Source organism: Berghia stephanieae, chromosome 11 (genome assembly GCF_034508935.2).
Source record: "Berghia stephanieae isolate SIO BIC M18660-M18661 chromosome 11, UCSD_Bste_1.3, whole genome shotgun sequence".
Taxonomy (NCBI): Eukaryota; Metazoa; Mollusca; class Gastropoda; order Nudibranchia; family Aeolidiidae; genus Berghia; species Berghia stephanieae.
Window position 1 is genome coordinate 1760779 of NC_088370.1, and position 22500 is coordinate 1783278.

Genomic DNA, 22500 nt, shown 5'->3' on the forward strand with positions numbered 1-22500 from the left:
GACTTGAAATCCCTACAGTAAACAAAATCATATTTAAACAATCGAGGGAAACTTTGGGGGAAGGGGTGGGGGGGGGGGAGGAGGAGGAGGGGGGAGGAGTAGGGGGGGGAGGGGGGGGAGGGGGGGAGGAGGAGGGGGGGGGAGGGGGGGGGAGGGAATCAATAATTAAACGAATTAAATAACTAAACATACAATAACTTGAAATGTTGAAAACGTTCATGTTTATTTGGAATTAGTTCCTTCTTGACCTTGAGCTTTTATATAGCGCAATATCCACTAAACGTGCTCAAAGCGCTTTACAAAGGTCACCAGACCAACAGCACCACGTAACATGTAGAACAAGACATGACGCCTGTTAGACGATATTACAAAAAAAAAATTTCGACAGAGACACGCTGTTAACGACCAGGTACTCATTTTACACCTGAGTACGGTACGAGAATATGATGAGTAAAGAGTATTTTCCAAGGACTCAACTATGCGCCGAGCGAGGCCCGAATCCAGGACCTCCCGATCCGAAAGCCAGTGTCATACCACAAGACCACATAGCCGCACAATATTATATTCTTGGGCGGCTATGTGGTCTAGTGGTATGACACTCGCTTTCCCATCGGAAAGTCCTGTGGAGTGACAATCTCCTGGGCTGGTTGCTTTTCCCAGCTATAGATAGTTCAAAGATGACGTCACTCAGGTCTTTGTTATTGTTTTTTGCCATCCGCGTCTGTGAGTAATTCTCACTAAACTATAATAAACTGACTATAAACGTTCATGGATACACACAGTTTTGTGTGTTGGTCCGTTATACTTCCGGATGGCAATGTTATGAGCTTCTAAGCCAAGCGCATACTATCTATAGATCTCGTACTTTCTCCCCCTGGTTGTATTTTGGATAAACCTTTCCCTTGGCTGGTTGCTTTTCCAAGCTATAGACAGTATGGGCGTGGCTAAGAACCTCACAACATTGCCATCCGGAAGTATAACGAACCAACACACAAAACTCTGTGTAACCATTCACGTTTTATAGTCTGGTTAATACAGTTTAGTAAGAATTACTCATGAACGCGGATGGGAAAAAAGAAAACAATAACAAAGACCTGAGTGACGTCATCTTCGAACTATCTGTAGCACATCTGGGTTTTATTAATTTTCTCTCATGGTGAGTTGGTTGCGGAATATTTAATGATTTCCTGACTATGGAGAAGTAGAAAGGGGTGATAGGCAAAAGGTTAGGGGGGGGGGAGGGAGGGAAGGGGGAGGGGGGAGGGGAGATGATTAATTTCCAGTGAGGTGACCAGTCCGTATATTGATTATAACACCATTGTGATTATGACCACTGTTGACTCGTTTGTAATCAATAAGTGCTGTGCGTATGCATGTGTGCGTGTGTGTGTGTGTGTGTGTGAGGGGGGGGGGTGTGTGCGTTTGTATTGACGCTATGTGTAAAAAAGTCTTGACTGCACCGGGGATCGATCACGGTCCCTTTGATTGTGAAGCGGGTGCTTTACCTACTATCGGGACCCCAACGGTAATACTACTACTGTCCTCCAATATTTTGTCCAGAAAAATCCTCCTTCAAATATCCATGGATGAAAAATGACCCTTGGGCGGGGCATTTACTGAAAGGCTAATAAGAATAATAATAATAATAATAATAATAATAATATAATAATAATAATAATAATAATAATAATAATAATAATAATAATAATAATAAGAAGAAGAAGAAGAAGAAGAAGAAGAAGAAGAAGAAGAAGAAGAAGAAGAATGATGATGATGATAATAATAATGATAATGATAATAATAAATAATAATAATAATAATAATAATAATAATAATAATAATAATAATAATAATAATAATAATAATAATAATAATAGTAACAACAACAACAACAACAACAACAACAACATTAGCTGTTTTTAACAAAGGCATTCCAACAATGTATTCCCATTAACCTTTAACCCGTGTCATGATATAATTATATGATAATAATATGATATAATATGTTAAAACGATATATCAAAGGGGAAGAAATAAACTCTCTAGTTTACGAAATATTATGATGATAGTTGGCAACGTTAAAATTCAATCACGTCTATCACATTTGCAGAGATGCCAACTTGAAATTTCCAAAGTTTGTGGTTTCCAAGGGGAAAAAATACATTGAAAACTTCACTTTAAATAGCTTTAGAAATAAACCTTTTGCCCTCAGCCTGTTCCACAAAGGCTCCAAAGTCCTGAATATTACAGGTTCTAAGGAACTAAACTTTCTCTTTCAATAAAATTTAGACATAGTTCGAAGTTGACGTCACTCAAGACTTTGTTATTGTTTTTTTTTTGCCATCGCGTTTATGAGTAGTTATCACTAAACTGTATTTTCCAGATTATGGAAGTTCAAGGTTACACAGAGTTTTTTGTGTTGGTCCGTTATACTTCCGGATGGCAATGTTGTGGTCTTCTTAGCCAAGCGCATACTATCTATAGAGTCAAAAGAAACCAATGCAGCTCTGTAGCTGGAGCCGAAAATTCATATTTCTACGACTGTTTCATAGTGCTTGGCATGTCTGCTAATGACATGGGATCTGCAAGGATGTTATTGGAATATATTATGTCGGCTCTGTGGATCTGTGGAAAAGAAGAAAAAAATACAACACATGTTTAAAAATTTGGCCAGAAAACTCGTCCTTCGACTGTCAATCTACTAGAACCACCCTCCTCATCGTGCCAAAAATTATCAAACCTGAGACTTCAATGATGATTTCTGGAAATCACGTGTTTTATAGCTTTTTGGATAAGTTGGGGTGGGGGGGGGGGGTCATTTTGATCCATTGCTATTTGAAGGACGAGTTTTTCAGCCAAAATCGTAAAGACAATATTTTGTTCATAATAGTTTGGTTTGGCTGTGGCTTGTCACTGAGATCAATAAAACTAACTGCTGTGGTTTCTTCCTTCCTTCCCCCCCCCCCCCTCCTTATTATCTCCCCCTTCCTCTCGTCTTCCTTCCTTCCTTCTCCCTTCTGCCTTCCCCCCACTTGTTTCGTATTTCGCCGCTTTCTTTTGTTGTTCCAATTTGTCGAAGATGATTGGTTTTTGGGAAATCAGTTTACCTGCTGTACTGTCTGTCTGTCTGTCGTCTGTCGATGTCATGGGCGGTCCGTCGGTCGGTCTCCATAATGTGTTTGTGTTTGTTGTGTGTTGTGTGTTGTGTGTTTGACACACACCGAGTGTGTTTCCATTGAGGACTGTGTGTGTTTGTGGATATAATTGTGTTATTCTGTGATCAATTTCTAGTCAATCAATTTGAACGGATGTTGTAATTTCTATTCACGTTCAACAGGATACATTATACATAGATATAATATATTATATATATATATACAAGTGAATGACAGGTAATGAATAATCTATTGCTATGAGTGCGTCATTTTCAGCAAGTGTGTAATGTGCACGCTGTTTTTGGGGGTCTGTTTTGATTTGTTTTGTTTTGTTTTGTTTTTCTATCTTTCGATTTCCGTTTGGTTATTGGTTTGTTTTCATTTATTTTTTAACATTTTGTTAGGTTTTTGTTTTTTTAATTCGTCTTTTTTATGTAGACTATGTTTGTTTGTCTTGTTGGGTTTTAAAAGTTATGTTTTCGTGTTTTCTTTTGTTATTTTGCTATTTTTTATTGGGGGGGGGGGGGGTGCTTGCTTCATTTATTTTATTTGTGAATCTCGGGGGGGGGGGGGGGGGGTTAGTTTGTATTGATTTTACTTTATGTTGTTTTTTTTTTGTTTTTTGGTTTTGTTTTGTTTTGTTTTTGTTTGGGTTTGTTTTTTTTTTTTTTTTGGGGGGGAGGGGCGGTTGGGGGGGGGGGGGGAGGGGGTGTTGTGTACTTTGTAATCATTGAATGTGGTGGAAAATTGAATTATTTTCTAATTTTAGTTTTTAGTACCCAGGTGATAGGGGAGGTTGGGGGGGGGGGGGGCTGTCACCTATAGGTGATAATTACCTGATTGTGGCCTTTTCCTGCTCTAATCGGTCTCTCAATAACATTATATCAACATAATGATATATGACATGCACTGACGTAGGCGGGTTGGTCTATTTATAGTATCTTAACGTCGATTCCAGATTGTGTATAATTGCCATCTATTACGTCATGTATATATATATATGTATAGATATATATATATATATATATATATAGAGAGAGAGAGAGAGAGAGAGAGAGGGAGAGAATAAGAGAGAGAGAAAGTAAGAAAGATAGAGATAAATTGAGTTTATTGAAACTCAGATTTATGAAAAGAAAATTAGCAAAGGCACACACAGATATATAATATAATATAAGACAGAGAGGAAGATCGAGTCAGACAGAGTTGGCATCATTCCATGACTAAATCATGACCAACGCTGACATTTTCTTGATATGGATAGAATGCGGTTGGCCAAGGAGTTCACAACATTGCCATCCGGAAGTTTAACGGACCAACACACAAACTCTGTGTAACCATGAACTTTTATGGTCTGGTTAATAGAGTTTAGTGAGAACAACTCACAAACGCGGATGGCAAAAACAATAACAAAGGTCTGAGTGACGTCATCTGCATACTATATATACTTAGCTGTACAATCGATAGTCATATCGATATAAATAATCGCCCGTATCACATCGTGTATTCAGCAAAGGGAAAAACAACAATACACATAAATAAATAAACACATACGCTTTTATATAGCGCAATATCCACTAAACGTGACCAAAACGCTTTACAAAGGGTCCCTAGTCAACAACAACACTTAACATTTAGGACGAGACATGACGCCTGTTAGGCGATATTACAATATAATTATTTTCTTTCGAACAATGTCAACGCTGTTAACCTTTTTTACACCTGAGTGCGGTGAGAGAATATAAATAAAGAGACTTTTTTTTTCAAGAATTCAACTACGCGCCTTTGGGACCCGAACCCAGGACCTTCCAATCCAAAGGCGAGTGCCACACCACAAGACCACATAGCCGCATGAAATGATAAATATGTGACTTTCTGTCTCAACCAGGTGTTGGGTTGTGTGGATCAAATGCTGAAAGTTGAGTTGGAATAAGGATGGTCGGCGGATCAAAACTCTGAAGTCCCGATTTTCACATACCAACTTTGCACTCCGTGTTTTATTTGATTTTGGGCGGATATGACATCTGATGATGACATTGGATTATATAAAATAACAGGAGATACCTACATAACAGAGAGAATATTTACACGGGGGGGGGGGGGGGGGGGGGTGAGTGTGTGTGTGTGTGTGTGTGTGTGTGTGTGTGTGTGTGCCTATATGTGTGTGAATGAGTATGTTTCAGCCCAAGTAATTTGTAATTTAAGCGCTTAGAGTCTGTTGTCTTGGAGATATAGCGCTTTATAAGTTTTCAACATAATTATTATTCATCATTATTATCTCTGAAAACTATAAAAATATACAGTTGACTGTTTCCCTCCCAGCCAATGACTGCGGCCAGGGCCGGGGCATCAATCCCATTCCAAGAAAAAGACAGAAATCAAGTTGGTAAAAACAAAATATAGGGCGACAGATGACCCACTGAGTGACCTGCCTAAAATAGGCCCCACAGTTCTGACTATAGAAGGAACGAAATTGACGTCACTCAGCTCTTTGTTGTTGTTTTTAGCCAGCTATTTTTGTGAGTAGTTCTCACTCCATCAAGTGTAGTACCTGACCGTCAACAGCGTTGTCTCTTGTCGAAAAAGAAATTGTAAAATCGCCTAACAGGCGTCATGTACGTTCTACATGTTACGTCCTGCTGTTGGTCAGGGACCCTTTGTAAAGCGATTTGAGCACGTTTAATGGATATTGCGCTATTCAAAACAAAGCTCAAGTTTTTTTTAATATCCGGCTGGCACACGTTGTGAGTATTTTACTCAAACATACAGCATCAATAAGTTCATTGTCTGATATCCGAATGGCCAACAAACACATGACACAGTATTGAACCATTGGATTAGATACAACTTCGATGTTTCCTTGGGGGATTTTCATTCTTTTTCTTAACAAAAACAACAACAAAAACAAAACCAACAACTATACCACAACAGCTTAAAAACAACATCATTCACCGCCCTTACCCTTCGTCACAAGTAAAAACAACAAACAACAACAACAACAAACATCATAAACAAAATAAAACAAGTCTATTTGCAACGTATGGCTATTACGGTACTACACAATATTTATTCGACCCAAGAAAACCTCATTCGTACTCCAAAGAACCAAACACACACACACACACACACACACACACCTACACACACACACACACACACACACACACACATTTACAATTTTTCGCCTATATTATTATGACAATCTAATATAAGTATATATGTATTTTGTGATTACTTGAAAAAGGCCTTATGCCGAATTGAAACGTCGTTTGTTTTGTGTTGTTCATTCACGAGTCAGATTTACTCCCTTTATCGTTATCTCAAAACAAAACAAACCAATTTAATAACCAAACAAACCAATTTAATAACCAAACAAACCAATTTAATAACCAAACAAACCAATTTAATAACCAAACAAACCAATTTAATAACCAAACAAACCAATTTAATAACCAAACAAACCAATTTAATAACCAAACAAACCAATTTAATAACCAAATCAAACCAATTTAATAACCAAACAAACCAATTTAATAACCAAACAAACCAATTTAATAACCAAACAAACCAATTTAATAACCAAACAAACCAATTTAATAACCAAACAAACCAATTTAATAACCAAACAAACCAATTTAATAACCAAACAAACCAATTTAATAACCAAACAAACCAATTTAATAACCAAATAAACCAATTTAATAACCAAAAAACCAATTTAATAACCAAACAAACCAATTTAATAACCAAATAAACCAATTTAATAACCAAACAAACCAATTTAATAACCAAACAAACCAATTTAATAACCAAACAAACCAATTTAATAACCAAACAAACCAATTTAATAACCAAACAAACCAATTTAATAACCAAACAAACCAATTTAATAACCAAACAAACCAATTTAATAACCAAACAAACCAATTTAATAACCAAACAAACCAATTTAATAACCAAATAAACCAATTTAATAACCAAACAAACCAATTTAATAACCAAACAAACCAATTTAATAACCAAATAAACCAATTTAATAACCAAACAAACCAATTTAATAACCAAACAAACCAATTTAATAACCAAACAAACCAATTTAATAACCAAACAAACCAATTTAATAATCTATTTACACGTTGTGGCTATGGGACGCGCTATTTACTCAACCCAGGGGAACCTCATCATTACTACACGCAAACAATGCAATGCACTCACACACACCCACACACACACATACACACACACACACACACACCAAAACAAAACAAAAAAAAAACCAACAAAAACCAATTTAATAAAAAAAACAACAATTAACTCACTCAAGCCTACAGATTTTTGCTACTTTTCAAAATTGGGGAAAAAAATGGTATTAAAAAAGAGCATGTACATTGATAGTTCTATTCAACTACCATGAACATGTAAAAACTATAAAACATTAGCTTTGATACTAGACTACGCCTATAATTTGTCTCAGAAAAAATGTAATAAATAGGCATGGAGTAAAAGTAACCCGGGTAAACTACGGATAAAGTCGGTGTTAGGGTTGAGTGAGTTAAAGAATATTTTTTAAAAAACAACAACAATCTATTTACACCTTTTAGCTCCTGTACACAATATGTCTCGTATTTACCCAACCCCGCGTAACCTCATCGCTCATCCTTTTCCACCTTTGACAAATCGAAGGAATTATATCGATTACAGTGTTACGATGATTGATAAATCGATATTACAAATAATCGTGGCATCTCGCGATATTTGCTTTCTCTCCCAGCTTGTGTATGCTTGTACTCGTAGTTCATAACTCTCCATAACAACACGACCAGATAAACACGCTCTTATGATTCGAAATGAAGAAAAAAGACCTTGAGCTTTTATATAGCGCAATATCCACTAAACCTGCTCATTGCGCTTATATAACTTATATATAGTATGCGCTTGGCTTAGAAGCTCAAAACATTGCCTTCCGGAAATTTAGCGAACCAACACACAGAACTGTGTGTAACCTTGAACGTTTATTGTCAGGTTAATGCAGTTTAGTGAGAATTTCTCATAAACATGGATGGCAAAAAACAATAACAAAGACCGCAGTGACGTCAACTTCGTTCTACCTGGCCGTGACAGTAGCAAAGAGTGTGTAGGGTAACGTAGTTACCAAGAGCTCTCACTTCTCTTAACCGCAATGCTTTTGTCGCGTGCCAGGCGAGAGAGCGAGGTGGGTGTGCTCCGCGTGTATCAAGCACGCTAGGCTTACTGATACAATGAAGAAAATACGAGTAGAAGACGGAAGATGCGTGGCTTCACCAAAAGCGGGAAGTGAGAGCTCTTGGTAACAACAATCGTTACCTACACGCTCTTTGACCGTAGTAAACACCTTCGTAAAGTTATGGCCTGATACTGACCAAACAATGACGTCAAAATGCCAGTCTTTTGCCACAAAAGAAAACAAATCGTGAGTTGTATTCAATAGTTCAACCAATGAAATAACTTGTTTCCATGAGCTCTACTAACGACAACTCACTAGGCGGTGTAAAAAAAAAATAATGACGTCAAACTGCCGGTCTTTTTGGATTTCAGTGTCAAGCTATAACAAAACGATGGCTACGCGAGAACCCTCTAAGACTTACAGTTTGACGTCATGTATTAGGTTTGTGTCGCGTCTAGTGAGTTGTTGTTAGTAGAGCTCAAGGAAACAAGTGGTCCCATTGGTTGAACTATTGAATACAACTCACGATTTGTTTTTCTTTTGTGACCAAAGACTTGTCTTTTGACGTCATTTGTTGGTCAGTGTCAGGCCAGGAGTTTACGAGAGCCACGGTTCAAGTCCCAGGCTATAACTTAACGATGGCTACGGTCGATCTCCATTTTCTTTTGGCTAAAATCAGTGAAAACTAATAATTAAGTCTAAAAACAATAAGTTACGTCAGTTTCGTTCCTTCTATAGATAGATCGAAGTTGACGTCACTCATGTCTTTGTTATTGTTTTTGCCATTCGCGTTTATGAGTAATTCTCACTACACTGTATTAATCAGACTATAAACGTTTAAGGTTACACATAGTTTTGTGTGTTGGTCAATCTACTTCCGGATGGCAATGTTATGAGCTTTTCAGCCAAGAGCATACTATCTATAGTCGGTATGGAAAGGGTGAAATTCACTTCCGGTCAGAGGGTGGTTACCTCTGATATGATACCAGTCTGTGGCGCTGGGGTCACGTGTGCTGTTTTATATTGTTGGCAATGATAGCAGATGAACCGTTACCCTAGGCCATATAATAAAGCCCCATCACACATGATAACTCAACACACACCCACTTTCACACACACACACACACACACACACACACACACACACACACACACACACCTACACACCTAAGCTACTTACATGACTCCATGATTCCGACAAGATATTTAGTATTATTATTATCTGCTTAATGTCACTCCGACCTGCCCAAGGGCCTTGTCCAGTCCTTTTCTTGGGATAGCTTGGTAGAACATTCGCCTCCCGCCGATCTCTCAGTTGGTAGAACATTCGCTTCCCGTCGATTTCTCAATTGGTAGAACATTCGCCTCCCGTCGATTTCTCAATTGGTAGAACATTCGCCTCCCGCCGATCTCTCAGTTGGTAGAACATTCGCTTCCCGTCGATTTCTCCGTTGATAGAACATTCGCCTCCCGCCGATTGCTCCAGTTGGTAGAACATTCGCCTCCTGCCGATTTTTCAGTTGATAGAACATTCGCCTTCCGTCGATTTCTCTGTTGGTAGAACATTCGCCTCCCGACGATTTCTCATTTGGTAGAACATTCGCCTCCCGTCGATTTCTCTGTTGGTAGAACATTCGCCTCCCGACGATTTCTCATTTGGTAGAACATTCGCCTCCCGTCGATTTCTCAGTTGGTAGAACATTCGCCTCGACGATTTCTCAGTTGGTAGAACATTCGCCTCCTGCCGATTTTTCAGTTGATAGAACATTCGCCTCCCGTCGATTTCTCTGTTGGTAAACATTCGCCTCCCGTCGATTTCTCCGTTGGTAGAACATTCGCCTCCCGTCAGTTTCTCAGCTGGTAGAACATTCGCCTCCGTCGATTTCTCAGCTGGTAGATTATTCGCCTCCCGTCGATTTCTCAGTTGGTAGACATTCGCCTCCCGTCAATATCTCAGCTGGTAGAACATTCGCCTCCCGTCGATTTCTCAGCTGGTAGATTATTCGCCTCCCGTCGATTTCTCAGCTGGTAGAAACATTCGCCTCCCGTCGATTTATCAGCTGGTAGAACATTCGCCTCCCGTCGATATCTCAGCTGGTAGAACATTCGCCTCCCGTCGATATCTCAATTGGTGGGAACATTCGCCTCCGTCAATTTCTCAGTTGATAGAACATTCGCCTCCCGCCGATCGCTCCAGTTGGTAGAACATTCGCCTCCTGCCGATTTTTCAGTTGATAGAACATTCGCCTCCCACCCATTGCTCATTAATTTGGTAGAACATTCGCCTCTCGTAGATTGCGAAATTGGTAGAACATTCGCCTTACATGTCAAGTTGTTATGTGGTCTTGTGGTATCGGATGGTCCTGGGTTCAAGCTTCGCTCGGCGCATAGTTGATTCTTGGAAAAGGACTCTTTACTCACATTATCTCACCGTACCCAGGTGTAAAATGAGTACCTGGCCGTTAACAGCATTGTCTCTGTCGGAAAAAAAATGTAATATCACCTAACAGGCGTCACGGTTCGTTACGTGTTGCTGTTCGCCTGGGACCGGTTGTAAAGCGCTTTGAGCACGTTTAGTGGATATTGCGCTATATAAAAGCTCAAGTAAAGGGGATGGTATCTATCCCGATCGTAGTCGAGTTTCTTTTCTGAACTCTTTATTGTTGTTTCTTTTGGTCCATCTAGCATGAATTGGGTAGCTAGGTCTGTTTAAGTCTTGCGGAAAGTACCTTCAGATTCACCAACGCTCTATTAAATGGAAACTAATGGTAAATAATTGTTTATGACCGTCGAAATCTACACCAGCGGGGATAAACTTCGTCTACGTGGGTTTTTACGACTACTCAAGGGCTTTGAGATGGTTGGTTTCAGGGAAAGGGTTCAACAAGTGTCTCTTTATTATTATTATTATTATTATTATATTATATTATATATTATTATTATTATTATATTATTATTATTATTATTTATTATTATTATTATTATTTATTATTATTATTATTTATTATATTATTATTATTATTATTATTATTATGATTATTATGATTATATTATTATTATTATTATGATTATTATGATTATTATTATTATTATTATTTATTATTATTATTATTATTATTATTATTATTATTTATTATTATTATTATTTATTATTATTATTATTATATTATTATTATTATTATTATTATTATTAATATCATTATTATTTTATTATTATTATTATTATTATTATTATTATTATTATATTATTATTATTATTATTATTGTTATTATTATTTTATTATTATTATTATTATTATTATTATTATTATTATTATTATTATTATTATTATTATTATTATTATTTATATTATATTATTATTATTATTATTATTATTATTATTATTATTATTATTATTATTATTATTATTATTATTATTATTATATTATTATTATTTATTATTATTAATATTATTATTATTATTATTATATTATTATTATTATTATTATTATTATTATTATTATTATTTATTATTATTATTATTATTATTATATTATTAATTTATTATTATTATTATTATTATTATTATTATTATTATTATTATTATTATTATTATTATTATATTATTATGACTTGTGCTTCAAAATGGTAAAATTAATTGGAGACAAAAGAATTTGGAGTGAGAACGTTAAGGGCGACACATGTTTTTTGGTGGGTTTTTTTCTTACAATTGATCTGAGGGCTAGTACCTGTGATTATTTTATTTAATTTCAACACTATAATATCAAAATATGACCAATCTTCTCAAAACGGTATTATTTCGGGATGAACAGAGCCTTTTAAAATTGAATTTCAAGAAATTAATAAGGTTAAGAAATTGGAATTTTGTGCACATATTCACAGGTCTGACAACCGAATGCAAATACTATGGGCTTGATTCAAATTTGAGTTGCGAATGGCTTAGAGTGTATAGATAGAATGCGCTTGACCAAGGAGTTCACAACATTGCCATCCGGAAGTATAACGGACCAACACACAAACTCTGTATAACCATGAACTTTTATAGATAGAATGCGCTTGGCCAAGGAGTTCACAACATTGCCATCCGGAAGTATAACGGACCAACACACAAAACTCTGTATAACCATGAACGTTTATATAGTCTGGTTAATACACTTTAGTGAGAACAACTCACAAACGCGGATGGCAAAAACAATAACAAAGGCCTGTGTGACGTCATCTGCATACTATCTATAGCTACCCTCTCGCGGTCAGGCGTGGAGTTGTCGTAACAGAAGGGTCGTGGGTTCGAGACCCCATCTCCCCGTAGATTCTATTGTCCTCTAACACTTTTCTACTCAATTAATTTCTTCTTTAACATTGTTGTGTGTAATGGACAGTATTTTGCGTTAGTTTGAGAGTATTTCCATAATAACAATGAATGAGCCTATAACAATTTGGGTTATCAGACCTGTAAGTAAGTACACGTCGCTCGTGATAAATATTGTGTAATTTTAGAAAGCTATCCTGAAGATGACGTCGACATTCTCCATCCAATTTGCGGTTTCTTTGAAGTTGCCGTCGATTCTATTAGTCAACTAAATAGGCCCACAGCTGTAGACCTGCACTGTTCTGGAAAAACACATATTTTGAAATTTGGCCAGAAAACTCGTCCTTCAAATATCGATCGATTTAAATGACCCTCGTCTTAGCAAAAAACTTTCAAACCTGGGACTTCGCAGAACGCGAAGTCCCAGGTTTGAAAGTTTTTTGCTAAGACGAGAGTCATTTAAATCGATCGATATTTGAAGGACGAGTTTTCTGGCCAAATTTCTAGATATGTGTTAGTTTTTTTTCAGAGCACGGATGATGCGCCCGTCAAACACTGCTTGGTTGTTTGTTGTTTATGATTGTTTTATGTTTATAATTGTGTTTTTTAGTTTTGTTTATGATTGTTTATTTTGTTTGTTTATGATTGTGGTTTTTTTTACGGGGGGGGGGGGGGGGGGTGTTTACCATTACAGGGTGGGTAATATTTAGATATTATATTGTTTAAATTAAGTATAATAATCACCGGTTCTAGCCATCAGATCAAACGTAAGAAAGAAAAAAAATCCGTTGTGATGATTGTGGTTTTCGGGGTGTTGTTTTTTTCTTGTTGTTTTTTTTTAATTTTGCTTTTTCGTTTTGTTTCGTTTGTTGTTGTTGTTGTTGTTGTTGTGGTCGTTATTGTTGTTGTTGTTGTAGTTGTTGTTGTTGTTGTTTTAGTTGTTGTTGTTGTTGTTGTTGTTGTTTTAGTTGTTGTTGTTGTTGTTGTAGTTGTTGTTGTTGTTGTTGTTGTTGTTGTTGTTGTTGTTGTTGTTGTTTTAGTTGTTGTTGTTGTTGTTGTTGTTGTTGTTGTTGTTGTTGTTATGTTGTTGTCGTTGTTTTCTTTTTTTTTTTCTTTTTTTTTTTAATTCTCGCATGAAAATTGTAACTTCTATTATGTGACTTGTAGTCTAAACTGTTTATAATGTCGAGTTGAGATGTTTTTCTGTCGTGTCGTCGTGTGTGTTACTCGAGCTGCATTCCTACAAAATCGTCCCATCTGCCACTAATTCTCTGTTGATTCCCTGCCTAAGCCCTACCAAATGTACGTACCACTTGTACGACGGTCTGATCACCAAATTATATGTCACCCACTGTCAGAAGTCGGTATTATGTCCGGACGGTTTAAATATGAGACTTGAAAGGAAATCTTCGTAAATTCATGACCAAAAATATAGATAGTATGCACTTGGCAAAGAAGCTCACAACATTGCTATCCAGAAGTATACGGACCAACACACAAAACTATGTGTAACCTTAAACGATTATAGCCTGGTTAATACAGATTAGTGAAAATTACTCATAAACGTGGATGGCAAAAAAAAACAATAACAAAGACCTGAGTGACGTCATCTTCTTTCTATCTATATGGATAGAATGAAATTGACGTCACTCGGGTTTTTGTTAGTGTTTTATTTTTTTATTTTTTGCCAGCCATTTTTATGATTAGTTCTCAATAAATGATACCAGACTATAAACGTTTAAGGTTACACATAGTTTTGTGTGTTGGTCCGTTATGTCCGTTTGGCGGAATGTTGTGAGCATTTTGGTTAAGCGCACAGCGTGTGTGTTGGTCCGTTATATTTCCGGATAGCAATGTTATGAGTTTCTTTGCCAAGCGCATACTATCTATAAACGTTGCAGGTTAAACATATATTATGCGCTTGTCTAAGAAGCTCACAACATTGCCATCCGGAAGTATAACGGACCAACACACAAATCTATGTATATCCTTAAATGTTTATAGTCTGGTTAATGCAGTTTAGTTAGAATTGCTCACAAACGTGGATGGCAAAAAACAATAACAAAGATCCGAGTGACGTCATCTTCGTTCTATCTATAGCCATCTGGCGGAATTTTGTGAGCCTTTTGTTTAAGCGCACAGCATCAATAAGTTTACGAAGAATACGTAAGAAGTTGATGACAATATTATATCACAACTTCTGATGACGTCATTGAATGTAGTGCTGGTTTTTTTTTTAGGCGTTTTTTTTTTTAATTTTAAATATATTCAACATTTTAAAAACTACAACGGAGCTATTTTTATTTATGTATTTATTTATTCATTTATTTGCGTATAAATTATATATATTTATCTTGTGAGTATTCATTTATCTATCTACTGTATTTATTTATCAATTTATTTTTGATAAAGAAATTTGAAATAGGCATCAAAACCATAATATCGATACATGAGACGCAATGTTAATCAATATAATATCGATTTTAAAAGAAAACTAATTGCTGCCCCGTACTCCATTGTACAAACTGTATCTATTTGTGTGTAGCAAATGGTCAGGATTTTTTATTAGATGCTACCCCAAACGCCCCCCCCCCCCCCCAACACACACAACACAATCCCCCCCCCCCCCCCCCCATCCCAGTGTTGACATGTGTGAGCGCTTTCACTTTCTCCATCATTATTTGATTTAGCATTCATTGCGAAATACATTGTTTGTGCTCCTCCATCCACCACCGCCAATCAATAAAATAATTATTATTCTATTCGAATCCCATGTTGATCTTCACGCATGCTCGTCAATTATTTAATTTAATGTAACATTTACACATTACAATGTAACATTTACAAGTTACGCCATTAGGCATAGTTTCAATAATTCCCGTTTTTCTTCCTTTTTTTTTCTTGTCTTGGGTGCCTTTATTTGAAATTCCAGAATATTTTCACTCTATCCCATTTTATTAAAGTTTACAAGCGATGAAATGATAATATAAATGTGCTGCAGGCCTCGTAAAAAGACTTAAAAACAAACAAATAGGCATAGAAATATTAGATTTAAAACTGTGACAGAGAATGTTAAAGATGGAGGGAAATTCCACCTCGTGCAGGAGGTTTTCTGTAATGTGAGTGAAGTTGATATCGCTCAGCTTATTGTTTGTTTCCAATATTTTATTATCTTTTTCGAGATAATAACAAATTATAACAACTGATAACAACAAACAAAAAAACCCAAATGATAACAAAAATACTTTAATTCGCCTCAAAAATCAATATTCCTGTGGTCTACTAGGTCCCAATTTTACGTGTACAACTCGCTAGCCGGTATTTATCTTTGTCGAAATAACAACAAATAACAACTGATAACAACTAATAACAAACAAATAACAAACTAATAACAAAAAATAACAACTAATAACAACTGATAACAACTAATAACAACTGATAACAACTAATAACAACTGATAACAACAAATAACAACTGATAACAACAAATAACAGAAATAACAACTAACTGATAACAACAAATAACAACTGATAACAACAAAATAACAACTGATAACAAAAAAAAAAAAACAGAAAATATAACAAAAATCACAACAAAAAACAAAACTGATAAAACAAAAATAACAAAAAACAAAATTGATACAACAAAAAACAAAAAAAACTAACAACAAAAAAAACTAAATAAACAAAAAAAAAAATGATAAACAAAAAATAAACACATAAAAACAAAAAAAAATGAAAAAACAAATAAACAACATAAAACAACAAAAAACAATGATAAAACAAAATAAAACAGATAACAAAAAAAAAAACTATAACAAAAAAACAAACTAATAACAAAAATAACAAAGATAACAACAAATAACAAAACTATAACAACAATTAACAAAAACTGATAACAACAAATAACAACAAAACAACAAAAACAAAAAACAAATAACAAAGATAACAACAAAAAAAAGAAAAACAAAATAAAAAACAAAAAAAACAAAAAACAAAAAAAAAAATACAATATAAAACAAAATAACAACTGATAAAAATAAAAACAAATAAAAAAAATAACAAAAAGATAAAACAATAAAAAATAAAAATGAAACAAACAAATAAAACAATAAAAAAAATAAATGATAACAACAAAATAACAAAAGAAAAAACAAATAACAAAAAAAAAAACAAAAAAAAACAAAGAAAAACAAAATACAAAATAACAACAAATAAAAACAAATAACAACTAAAAAAAAAAAAAAACAAAAAAAAAAAAAAAACAAATAACAACAAATAAACAATGATAACAAACAAAAATAAAAATAAACAAAAATAAAAAAACAAAAAACACACTAAACAAATAAAAACAATATAAAAAAAATAAAACAAACAATTACAACAAAAACAAAAAAACAAATAACAAAAAACAACATAAAAACAAAAATAAACAATGATAACAACAAATAAAAACAACAAAAATAACAAAAAAAAAATAATAACAACAAATAACAAAAACAAAAAAAAACAAAACAAAAAAAAAAAAAAAACAAAAAAAAAAAAAAAATAAAACAAAAAAATAAAACAACAAAAACAAAAAACAAAAAACAAAAACAATAAATAACAAACAAAAAACAACAACAAAAAAAAAAAAAAAACAATATAAAAAAAAAAAAAAAAAAAAAAAAAAAAAAAAAAAAAAAAAAAAAAAAAAAAAAAAAAAAAAAAAAAAAAAAAAAAAAAAAAAAAAAAAAAAAAAAAAAAAAAAAAAAAAAAAAAAAAAAAAAAAAAAAAAAAAAAAAAAAAAAAAAAAAAAAAAAAAAAAAAAAAAAAAAAAAAAAAAAAAAAAAAAAAAAAAAAAAAAAAAAAAAAAAAAAAAAAAAAAAAAAAAAAAAAAAAAAAAAAAAAAAAAAAAAAAAAAAAAAAAAAAAAAAAAAAAAAAAAAAAAAAAAAAAAAAAAAAAAAAAAAAAAAAAAAAAAAAAAAAAAAAAAAAAAAAAAAAAAAAAAAAAAAAAAAAAAAAAAAAAAAAAAAAAAAAAAAAAAAAAAAAAAAAAAAAAAAAAAAAAAAAAAAAAAAAAAAAAAAAAAAAAAAAAAAAAAAAAAAAAAAAAAAAAAAAAAAAAAAAAAAAAAAAAAAAAAAAAAAAAAAAAAAAAAAAAAAAAAAAAAAAAAAAAAAAAAAAAAAAAAAAAAAAAAAAAAAAAAAAAAAAAAAAAAAAAAAAAAAAAAAAAAAAAAAAAAAAAAAAAAAAAACAAAAAGTCTTTACTCATAATATTCTCAAGTACTCAGGAGTAAAATGAGTACGGCCCAAACAGCGTTATCTTTGTCGGGAAGAATTGTAATATGCCTTACAGTCGTATGTCTCACATACAGTTTAGTGTTGCTGTGCCAGGGACCCTTGTAAATCACTTTGAGCACGTTTAGTGGATATTGCCATATAAAACCTCAAGTCAAGTCTTAACATGTTGAATATTGCACGTTAAAAAAAAATGGCTTTTATATACCGCGATATCACTTAAATGTGCTTAAGGCGTTTATAAAGGGTCCCTGACCAACAGCAAACACGTAACATGTAGAACGAGACATGACCCCTGTTAGGCGATATTATATTTTTTTGACATAGACAAAATGTTCACTTGTACTGGTCGACAATTTGTGTTGGTTTGGAGTATTTCCATTACAACTATGAGGCCATAACAATTTTAGGTTATCAATGACCTGCGAATAGGTACCGTTGGTTTGGTTTCACGATATATTAGTGAGGCTATGACGCCTTGTGATACGACACTCATCTTCGGATCGAAAGGTCCGGGGTTCGAGTCCTGCCTCTGAGGGGCGCAATTTGGGCCCCTTTGGGGAAAACGCCTTATTCAAATTACTCTCACGGTACTCATGTGAAAATAAGTACCTATCCGTGAACAGCGTTGTCACTGTCCGAAAACGGGCTTCGAGTCATGTGTCGTCCTACCATGTTAAATGAATGTTGCTGTTGACTTGGATCCATTGTAAAGCGTTTTGCGCACGTTTATGGGGAAATATTGTACCATATGCGCTTGGATAAGAAGCTCACAACATTGCCATCCGGAAGTATAACGGACCAGCACACACAAAACTGTGTAACCTTGAACGTTTTAGTTGGTTAATACATACAGGTTAGTGAGATTACTCATGAACCCGGATGGCAAAAAATAATAACAAAGACCGAGTGACGTTAATTTTATACTATCTATAAATCTCAAGGTTTTTTTTTTGGGTTGGGGGGGGGGGGGGGGGTTCTTTTGTTGTTTTTGTTTTTGTAGTTTGTTTGTTTGTTTTGTTGCTTTTTGGGGATTTTTTAATATCAAAAAAAAATTGTTTGGTGATTTTTTGTTTGGTTTTTATTTTAAAAGTTCAAACCACAGTTGTTTTTTTTTTGGGTTTGTTTGTTTGTTTGTTTGTTTGTCGTCTGCCATCCTCTGATGACGTGTACCAATCCATCGCGTGATGGAAATGTCACCTTGGCTAATGGGTTAATTATAACATTGACAGACTTCTATCAAAGGTGACAAGGGGGGAGGTTGGGGGGGTTGGGGGGGGGGGGGAGGGGGAGGGAGAGGGAGAGGAAGGAGGGGGGGGGGGGGAGAAAAATGTTTATGGGGGAAAAAAGCTTGGGCGACGCGAAGAGTTTCTGGAATGACATAATTTATGAAGGACAACAGACAAAGCCGAAAGGAGGAACAGGGAGAAGAATAAAGAAGCTGACATACAGAGAAGTGGTAAGACCTGGAAATGAGATAAAAAAAAAAAAAAGCTCGGGATAGAGAAGGATGGAAACCGTTTGTCTGTGGCCTATACCCTGCCCCAGGGTGAAAAAGGCAATGATGATGATGATGATATGGAGAGGGGGGGGGGGACTACTAATATGATGCTGTGCGTTTAGTAAAAACAAAAAGCTCACAACAATCCGTCAGACGGATAAAATGTGCTTAGAAACACACACGAAACAATGTGTAACCTTCAACGTTTAGAGAAGGCCTTTCGCTTCCTAATCATCCGATCGGGACGCCTCGGCTGCCTCTCTAATCATCCGTCGTTACATTCCCTTCCACTGTTCACGGTCTTTTGTCTTAAATGCTACTATCTATAAGAAGGGCAAAAAAAAAGCCGTCAACGTTTCTTGCTACCGCCCCCCCCCCCCCCCCCCCCCCCCCCCCCTTGCCAAGACATAAATCATGACACACCGATCTGTACACACCGTAATGAAGGCCATTAAAATGTCACACTCAATCACCCCGAGTAATTCATTGACTTTGGAGTAATGAACTCGTTCTGACTCAAAACTCACTACATTACGTCATCATTATGAACGGCAACACGATGGGCTTGTCAACTAGACATTTATAAAAAGTGAAGTTTAATGATACATTTTAATAATGATGATGATGATACTAATAATAATTAATAATAATAATAATAATAATAATAATAATATAATAATAAATAATAATAATAATAATTATTATAATAATAATAATAATAATAATAATAATAATAATAATAATAATAATAATAATAATAATAATAATAATAATAATAATAATAATAATAATAATAATAATAATAATAATAAAGAAGAAGAAGAAGAAGAAGAAGAAGAAGAAGAAGAAAGAAGAGAAGAAGAAGAAGAAGAAGAAGAAGAAGAAGAAGAAGAAGAAGAAAAAGAAGAAAGAAGAAGAAGAAGAAAGAAGAGAAGAAGAAGAAGAAGAAGGAAGAAGAAAGAGAAGAAGAAGAAGAAAGAAGAAGAAGAAGAAGAGAAGAAGAGAAGAAGAAGAATGTTAAATGTTGCTGTTGACCAGGGACCCTTGTAAAGCGCTTTGAGCACGTTTAGAGGATATTGCGCTATATAAAAGCTCAAGTGTTTTGTTTTTTTAAATATATCAGTAAGGTCATGGTTGATACAATATCGATATGATTAATATTCATGTTTATTTTGATTTACGGCTAAACAGAAATAATTACTCTGACATAAGTGGTGTATTCTTGATCGATGTTCTTTATAATAATATAATAATAATAATAATAATAATAATAAATAATAATAATAATAATAATAATAATAATAATAATAATAATATAATAATAATAATAATAATACACATTTATACAGCGCTCATTCTCGTGTAAAACACAAGCTCTGGGCACTTTACAATATAAATATCAATTTTAAGTGAAAAAAAATAAAAATAATAATTCATAGCCAAATCAAGGATTCATAGAGTCATTAAAAAAACAAATACAGTATTACTGGCTCAAGTAAATTTGGCATTCTTAAAAATTAACAATTTGGCATAATTTTATTTTTCTCAAATTCAATCTGGCAAGCCCGTGACGTATCGATAGCCTAATCCAGCCAAGAATTCATTGTAAATATAAATGTGTAATAAATAAGTCAGTAAGTCATGGTTGATAGATTATCAATTTGACGATAATATCAACACAATGCTATTATTCGTATTGAATGGGGTTTGCCAGTTAAGTGACGTACTTCTCTGGGGGAAAATAAAACACTTATTAAACAATTTGACCAGAAAACTCGTCCTTCAAATATCGAACGATTTAAATGATCCTCAAACAAAGCAAAAAAAAAAACAAAACTCTCAAACCTGGGACATCGCGGAATTTTCCTAAAAACCCCAAATTTGAAAGTCTTTTCTCAGAGTCTATTGATATTTGAAGGGCGAGTTTTCTGGCCAAATTTTTAAATAAGTGTTTTTCCAGAGTACGAGAGTAATAATAATATTGATAGACTTGATGCTTGAGCTCCTGAGACCTGGAGTAAGGTGGTGGTTGGTTGGTGTGAAATTCCTGTGTTACTCGAGTGGTGTGTACGGAAATTATTGTGTTGTGTGTCGTGTCGTGTCGTGTGATAACATCAAATCAATAGAATGTACTAAAATTATCAAAGATATACTAAGCTGCTAGAAACTGACTGTAGACTGTAACAAGTAAGAAACAACAATGAATATAATAATATAACAGCTTTTAAAAAAGAAGAAACAACAATTTACAAAACACGGAACGTTTCGGGTTCAAAACCTGTCTTCAGCCAACAACAACAAAAGCACAATACAGACATAAATACATTACTAATAAATCCCAGATTTTTCAATGTATTTAGTAATGTATTTCTGTCTTCATTGTTTTTTTTTGTTTTTTTTTTTTTTTTTTTGGTTTTTTTTTTTGTTTTTTTTTTTGTTGTTGTTGGCTGAAGAAGGATTTTGACCCCGAAACGTTCCGTGTTTGGTATTTTGTTCTTTTGTTTTAAACCTGTTATATTCATTTTTGCTTATGACTAATTTTATAATAAAACTGTGTTTCTGGGAAATGGTTGGATATTAATTTACGTGTTTGTTCTGTGTGTGTTTGTGTGATCAGGTTTTCATGTTTAACATAACCAAAACTTACAGGATAATATAAATTGTTCTATTAATTTTGCCCCCGGATATATTACGTAAGATTTCATTTGTATTTCTAGGAATGGATAATAATATACTCTCATTACATTATGCGGTGAAAATGACCATTGCAGTGATGAGAGTGTTTGTGTCGATGATCACGTGGTGTCTATTCATAGTAACAATAGGTCTAGATATAGAATACACTCAAATAATTGATCGACTCGTTAATGATAGTAAATTGTTCTAAAGAGAAGCTCGCCTGTTTGCCAGGGAGATTTTTATTGGTAAACCTTCCTGGGCCTTGAGGCACTTAAAAAAAACAAAATCAAAAACAAAAAAACAACAACAAAAAAAACCCAATAAAAACAAACAAAAAAACTTGAGCATTTATATAGCGCAATATCCAATAAACGTGC

The 22500-nt window shown here is 33.8% G+C and overlaps 1 protein-coding gene across 2 annotated transcripts in view; it reads left to right on the plus strand.

Moving 5' to 3' along the window:
- The window catches only part of LOC144956602 (transmembrane and coiled-coil domains protein 2-like), a 432530-nt gene that overhangs the window by 151038 nt on the left and 258992 nt on the right, over window positions 1-22500 (plus strand). Inside the window, exon 1 of one of the 2 annotated variants that reach the window (XM_078887211.1) lies at window positions 21526-21631. The exons of the other annotated variant lie outside the window; for it this stretch is intronic. The gene's annotated coding sequence lies outside the window, so the exon portion shown is untranslated. Of the gene's footprint in view, window positions 1-21525; window positions 21632-22500 lie in introns of those variants that run through there. 2 annotated transcript variants of the gene reach the window in all.